Source organism: Acanthopagrus latus, chromosome 7, assembly GCF_904848185.1.
Source record: "Acanthopagrus latus isolate v.2019 chromosome 7, fAcaLat1.1, whole genome shotgun sequence".
Lineage (NCBI taxonomy): Eukaryota > Metazoa > Chordata > Actinopteri > Spariformes > Sparidae > Acanthopagrus > Acanthopagrus latus.
This window is the reverse complement of record NC_051045.1, coordinates 10321578-10328831: the sequence shown is the minus strand read 5'-3', so window position 1 is coordinate 10328831 and position 7254 is coordinate 10321578. Positions and strand designations below refer to the sequence as shown.

General features: G+C 39.6%; 1 long non-coding RNA gene across 1 annotated transcript; it reads left to right on the top strand.

The window, feature by feature from the left end:
- The first annotated feature begins 1123 nt into the window (after positions 1-1123).
- On the top strand, positions 1124-7237 carry LOC119023458. The gene is made up of 4 exons (XR_005076267.1): positions 1124-1227; positions 2560-2652; positions 7000-7089; positions 7179-7237. It is a non-coding gene; the product is annotated as an uncharacterized LOC119023458 (long non-coding RNA).
- The last annotated feature ends 17 nt before the right edge of the window (positions 7238-7254 follow it).

Genomic DNA, 7254 nt, shown 5'->3' with positions numbered 1-7254 from the left:
AATGTGATTGCGGATATCTTTAATTACCATTCTGACAAGTGAGATACAAATTTTGACGAGGAGAAATGTTATTATGGCCATCTAAAATGTAATTACAGATAGGGGTGTGGTTCAATTTAATGTTAAAACGGGCACACAGTTGCTCCATTCATCTGGTCTATGCGAAACTGACGATGCATTCAGGTGCGCTCTCAGAAAATGGGAAATTGGACCTATCAAACCTGGGGGGGGACTGTGTCAAGCTGGCACCACCTACTGGACATTAGGGTCGATGCACTTTCTTTTGTTAGTGCAATTTAGGCCGCTCTCATGTGCCAGCCCCAACACAGACATAATGTGACAAAATATTAGAAACATTTGTTATTTATGACTGATCAGAATATTACATCACTGACCTCCTCATGAAAATCCCATAGATCATGAATGACTCAGAATCAGAATCAGAATTCCTTTATTGATCCTGCAAACTTGGATATTTGTGTGTCACAGCAGCCTAAGGACAGTTTAATTTAACAATAAACAATAACAACGGTACAAAATAAACAAGATAATAAAAAGGTAACAAATAGATTCTCACATAATATGTACAACTACACCCCCATGAAGTCATGATTCACATTTAATTGAATTAATATTATGGTAAAAGTACAGAACAGAAATCAATAACACTTGAGCTGAGGTGTCAGAATGACCTGAATTCACCCAATTACAATATTAATATTAAGTAATGTAATTTGATTACATTCTGTTAGTATTAGAATAATAACAAAGAAATGAAATATCAATAAAAAAGTGACCTTTTTAAATCCTATTTACAATTGTTTATCTGTGTTGGTTCTATTAATATTTGGTTTATTCATATTGTGCCCTCTATTGACAAGACAGATTGAGAAATTACAGTAAACAATATACAAACATAGGTCCTCAATCCTGGATTTGAACCCAAGGCAAAAGTAAGTCTCATGATCAAGGGACACCTGTTTTGCCAAATGAGCTAAACAATTCCCCTTTAATCCCACGCTCTGGTTAGATACAGGTAAACCAGCAAAATAAGTCCCGCCCACAGCCTCTCTAAGGAATGCGGAAGGTGCGCACCGAAAGGGGCGGTCTCACTCGTTTCCCGCGCGAAAGTAGTGCATTTCCCTCCAAAACTCTTTGTTGTTTAAATCACCCCCTGAATGATCGTCAGTCTGTTTGGAGCAGCTCTTCTCTGAGGACATGAACACAGTGAGTTAACTGTTATGTACCAATCTGCTTTATGTGTACAGTTAACTGCTCAGTATAGGTGAATTCATGTCTGTGTGGGAGGTGTACAGATCAGTTATTATTTACGGATTTCTGGTAATAAACCCAGGTAATGTTCATTTATATATCAGCCAGCTCCATATAGTAACTAGCTTCATGCGTTGTGTAAGCTCAGTAAGTGATTCTTATGTGCGGGTTAAAAGGGAGCCAGCCTGCCTCTCATGTCCCTGAGATTTGTTTTTGAAGAAGTCTCATTTAACTCTTAATTGTTGAGGTAAATTCGGCTGGAACATAATCCTCAAACACCATCCGATTATATCGCCCATAGGCATTATGTTTTGCTCCGTGCACCAGACCTCTATTGTGGTTTTGCCATTTTATCGCTGCGTGTTTATTACATGAATAATGCACAGTTAATTAAATGTAGGTCACTATGTAAAAACAAGTCGCTAGTTTTGGTAAAGTCGGCTTTAAGTTTTTTGACATGTATTAATTATTTTGAACGGCATGAAAGCTGGTTAGCTAAGGTTTGCTGGTCAGTGTAAGTGAGTGGTTATGTTATGCTATGTTAGCTAGCTGACTTTTGGAGATGCACTGCATGGTTTGGGAAACATGTTAGCAGCAACTCAGCTGCCTTTACTTAGGGGTAAGGACACATGAACCAGGTATTGACACTGTAACGAGCTTATAAAGACTTCTGAGTCGTTTCATCGTTGTGTTTTTACAGACAGGTTTGCATGTTAGCTAACGTGTGTGTCTGTTGGAGAGTGTTAGCAGGACGCCATTATCCTGCTGTGTAATGTTCACTTGTTGATACTAGCATCATTACAGCCGAATATCTGAGTACAGCGCAGGTAGCTAACAGGCTCCATCTGTTGTTTTAGACACACAATATCAGCCTCATTGTAGTCTACACAGAATGGAATCAGTGTGTTTGTCTCAGTTCTAGTTTAATGCGTTGTTAAAATCAGTGCACTGACTCTCTTGTGTTTCAAAAGATAGTCTTTAAAATCATATGATGTAATGTAATACATTTGGTTTACCAAAACACATTTATTAAATCAGATTATGGTAGATTTTACAGTGCAGAGGGATGTGAGACTTGTGAAGTGTTGTCATGCACATGGTTACAGACTGCTATATTATTCTTTATTATAAAATTATAATCCTGTAAGAAATCCCGTTTTTCCTGGAAGCGTCTTTAATCTGATTACGTCTTTTTTTCTGTTACGATTAGCATATATACATATAAACGCACACACACGCGCACATATGTTGTCATAGTTATATTAAAGTACTTCCTCCTCTCTCTAGGTAAACAGTGGGACTTGTCTTCAGCTTCAAGTGGAACAGCTCTGACCTGTATGGTGAGCAGACACGGAGAGGAGAGACACCTGGTCCAACAAGGTCAGTGCAATGGAGGTGCCAACATTAAAGGCTGAAAGTGTGAGATTTGTCAGTTGCTGTTCATTAATACTATTATACTAATATTACTCTAGGATCAATAAATTAATCAAGAGGATAGTCGAGTCTCATTCACAAGTTGTTGAATACTGACAGTTTGAGTTGGCAGAAGCCACTACAGTGTCACTGTTGGGACACTAGTCTCTCTCCCTCTTTTTCTGTTTGTCTTGTTAAAAAAAACGGCAAACAAATTTGCAAAAAAGCAATATATAAGTTACTTCAATGGGAAATTAATGGAGGAAGTAAAAGTAGTATTTTAAATGGGTTTTACTAAGTGCTGTATTGTAGGCAACTGGCCTTGTTTTCAGTTCAACTTGTTAAATGAGTTTTGTTTACTGAGAGGAAATATAGACAGTATGTCTGTTTAGTACGCCTGCATGTATTTAACATGTATATCTGTTCAGCCACAACATTAAAACAACTGACAAGTGAAGTGAGCATTGATCATCTTGTTACAATCAAATGTTCTGCTGGGAAACTTTGAGTTCTGTCATTTCTGTGGAGCCTCTTTGACAGACACCACCCACCCAAACCCCGTTCAGACCAACTACACCCCGTCATGGCAAAGAACCCAAGGTGTCAATCTGGCCTCCTCATCCTCCAGATCCCAATCCAGTTGAGCATCCACGGGATGCGCCAGAACCAACTCCCATCCATGTTGGGGCCCCCATGGATTGTTCTTGGCTCAGACTGCATCCAGTGGAAGCTCAGTTGGATTGAGATCTGGGGAATCTGGAGGCCAGGTTGACACTTTGAGCTCTTTCCCAAGTTCCTCAGGTCATATCTGAGCAGTTTTTGCAGCGTTGCAGGCGCATTGTCCTGCAGGGGGGGGGGCACTGCCACCAAGGAGTGCTGCTGCCATGTGGGGGCGTACTTGGTTTGCAGCTGTGTTTGGGTGATTGGTGTTTGTCAAAGAGACATCTGCATGAGTGCTAGGACTCATGGTTTCACAGCCGAACATGGCATTGGAACACAATGATCAATGTTATTTATTTCACCTGTCATTAGTTTTAATCTTGTGGTGGATTGTTGTATGTATACATGAATGAGTATAGTACAGTAAGTAAGTGATCAGAATCAGAATAAAAAATAAATGAAATAATGAAGAAAAAAAAGGTAAGCATCGTGAAAACAACAGTCTAATTATAAATGGTACGGGTAGTCTATTGTTATTAATAAATAATAAATATGACTATGCATCTGGAGAATAGTTGTCTCTCATTAACAAATTGTTGAATACTGGCGGTTTAAAACTGTGCAGCAAACCGAAAAGGAAAGCGTACAACAGGACAACAATGCAACAATCCCAACAGGAAAGTGTTAAACAGTGCAGCAAACCCACAAGGCAAACTGCACAACACTGAAGAAAACCCAACAGGAAAGTGTAAAACAGTGCAGAAACCCCAAAAGGAAAGTGTATGACATTGCAGCAGACCCAACAGGAAAGTGTAAAACAGTGCAGAAACCCCAGCATGAAAGTGTAAAACAGTGCAGTAAACCCAGAAGGCAAACTGCACAACACTGCAGCAGACCCAAGAGGAAAGTGTAAAACAGTGCAGAAACCCCAGCATGAAAGTGTAAAACAGTGCAGCAAAGCCATATGGCAAACTGCACAACACTGCAGCAGATCCAACAGGAAAGTGTAAAACAGTGCAGCAAACCCAGAAGGCAAACTGCACAACACTGCAGGAGACCAAACAGGAAATTGTAAAACAGCGCAAAAACTCCAAAAGGAAAGCGTAAAACAGTGCAGGAAACCCCAGCATGAAAGTGTAAAACAGTGCAGCAAAGCCATATGGCAAACTGCACAACACTGCAGCAGACCCAACAGGAAAGTGTAAAACAGTGCAGCAATCCCAGAAGGCAAACTGCACAGCACCAGACCAAACCCAACAGGAAAGTGTAGAACAGTGCAGCAAACCCAGAAGGCAAACTGCACAACACTGAAGCAGACCCAACAGGAAAGTGTAAAACAGTGCAGAAACCCCAGCAGGAAAGTGTAATAGCCCACAAAGTGCGTTGTTTGACGACCTGAGAATGAGACTCAAAAATCAGCTGTCTTTCTACAGAATTGCTTCATGAGTATTATGCCGACATCAGGCAATTAATCAATTGATTAATAAGAGACCTCCATAATGCATGACACTGGCATGTCTGACATTTCCTCTCTAAGGTCTCAACTTTCTGCTTTTAATGCTACATAACTTGATCTGTAATAATATATAGTGTTTGATCAGCAAATATTTAATTTTGATTATATGAATCTGCAAAGTAAGTAGTAACTAAAGCTGTTAGACAAAGTGCAGTAACAGTATGAATAGTATAGTTAAAAAATCAATTTATGCAAAATATTAAAAGTAATGAACGTGTATATCTACACTGTTCAGCCGAAACATTAAAACAACTGACAAGTGAAGTGAGCATTGATCATCTTGTTACAATCAAATGTTCTGCTTGGAAACTTTGAGTTCTGTCATTACTGTGGAGCCTCTTTGACAGACACCACCCACCCAAACCCCGTTCAGACCAACTACACCCCGTCATGGCAAAGAACCCAAGGTGTCAAACTGGCCTCCTCATCCTCCAGATCCCAATCCAGTTGAGCATCCACGGGATGCACCAGAACCAACTCCCATCCATGTTGGGGCCCCCATGGATTGTTCTTGGCTCAGACTGCATCCAGTGGAAGCTCAGTTGAATTGAGATCTGGGGAATCTGGAGGCCAGGTTGACACTTTGAGCTCTTTCCCACGTTCCTCAGGTCATTTCTGAGCAGTTTTTGCAGCGTTGCAGGCGCATTGTCCTGCAGGGGGGGCACTGCCACCAAGGAGTGCTGCTGCCATGTGGGGGCGTACTTGGTTTGCAGCTGTGTTTGGGTGATTGGTGTTTGTCAAAGAGACATCCGCATGAGTGCTAGGACTCGTGGTTTCACAGCCGAACATGGCGTTGGAACACAATGATCAATGTTATTTATTTCACATGTCACTGGTTCTAATGTAGTGGCTCTCAGTGTATACACGTTAAATGCTTTTTACAAATACACTCAAAACCTCCACAAATAAACATTGAACTTCCACAAATACACTCAAAATCTCCACAAATAAACACAAAACTTCCACAAACACACTCAAAACCTCCACAAATAAACATTAAACTTCCACAAATGCACTCAAAATCTCCACAAATAAACACAAAACTTCCACAAATACACTCAAAATCTCCACAAATAAACACAGAAGTTCCACAAATACACTCAAAACCTCCACAAATAAACACTAAATTTCCACAAATACACTCAAAAACTCCACAAATAAACACTAAATTTCCACAAATACACTTAAAATCTCCACAAATAAACACAAAACTTCCACAAATACACACAAAACCTCCACAAATAAAGACTAAACTTCCACAAATACACTCAAAATCTCCACAAATAAACACAAAACTTCCACAAATACACTCAAAATCTCCATAAATAAACACAAAACTTCCACAAATACACTCAAAATCTCCATAAATAAACACAAAACGTCCACAAATACACTCAAAATCTCTGTAAATAAACACAAAACTTCCACAAATACACTCAAAATCTCCATAAATAAACACTAAACTTCCACAAATATACTCAAAATCTCCATAAATAAACACTAACCTTCCACAAATACACACAAAACCTCCACAAATAAAGACTAAACTTCCACAAATACACTCAAAATCTCCACAAATAAACACAAAACTTCCACAAATACACTCAAAATCTCCATAAATAAACACAAAACTTCCACAAATACACTCAAAATCTCCATAAATAAACACAAAACGTCCACAAATACACTCAAAATCTCCGTAAATAAACACAAAACTTCCACAAATACACTCAAAATCTCCATAAATAAACACTAAACTTCCACAAATATACTCAAAATCTCCATAAATAAACACTAACCTTCCACAAATACACTCAAAATCTCCCAAAAAAAGACTAAAAAACTTAATCATAATGACACACAAAATAACCATAAATACACAAAAAACTCCACAGAACTTCACAAAGTCACAAAATAGACACAAAACCTCCACAATGACACACAAAACCCCCACAGTGACACAGAAAACCTCTACAAACCTCCACAAATTCACGAAAGAATGTCCACAAATACACACCAAACCTCCACAAATATACTCAAACCTCCACAAATTCACCCCCCCAAAAAATGCACAAATACGCACAAAACCTGCACAAAGAGACGTGAAACTACCACTGCTCTTCTTTCTCATCTTGCAGGTGATGGACGGTTGACAGGACGTATCACCAAGATAAACAAGACGAGCCAAATAATGGAGAGGGGCCGCCACAGGAGCCTGAAGGAAAAGTGTGAGTATCTTTCACCTGTCCTTTACGAGGGGGATCAAACATGGCTGATATATCGGCAGAGTACTAATGGTAACTGTTCGTTTCTCTAGAACTAGAGCAGCCAGGAGCTGAAAGCGTGGGCAGAGGAACAGGCTGCTGAGGACGAGTTGGACGATGGTTTCCTGA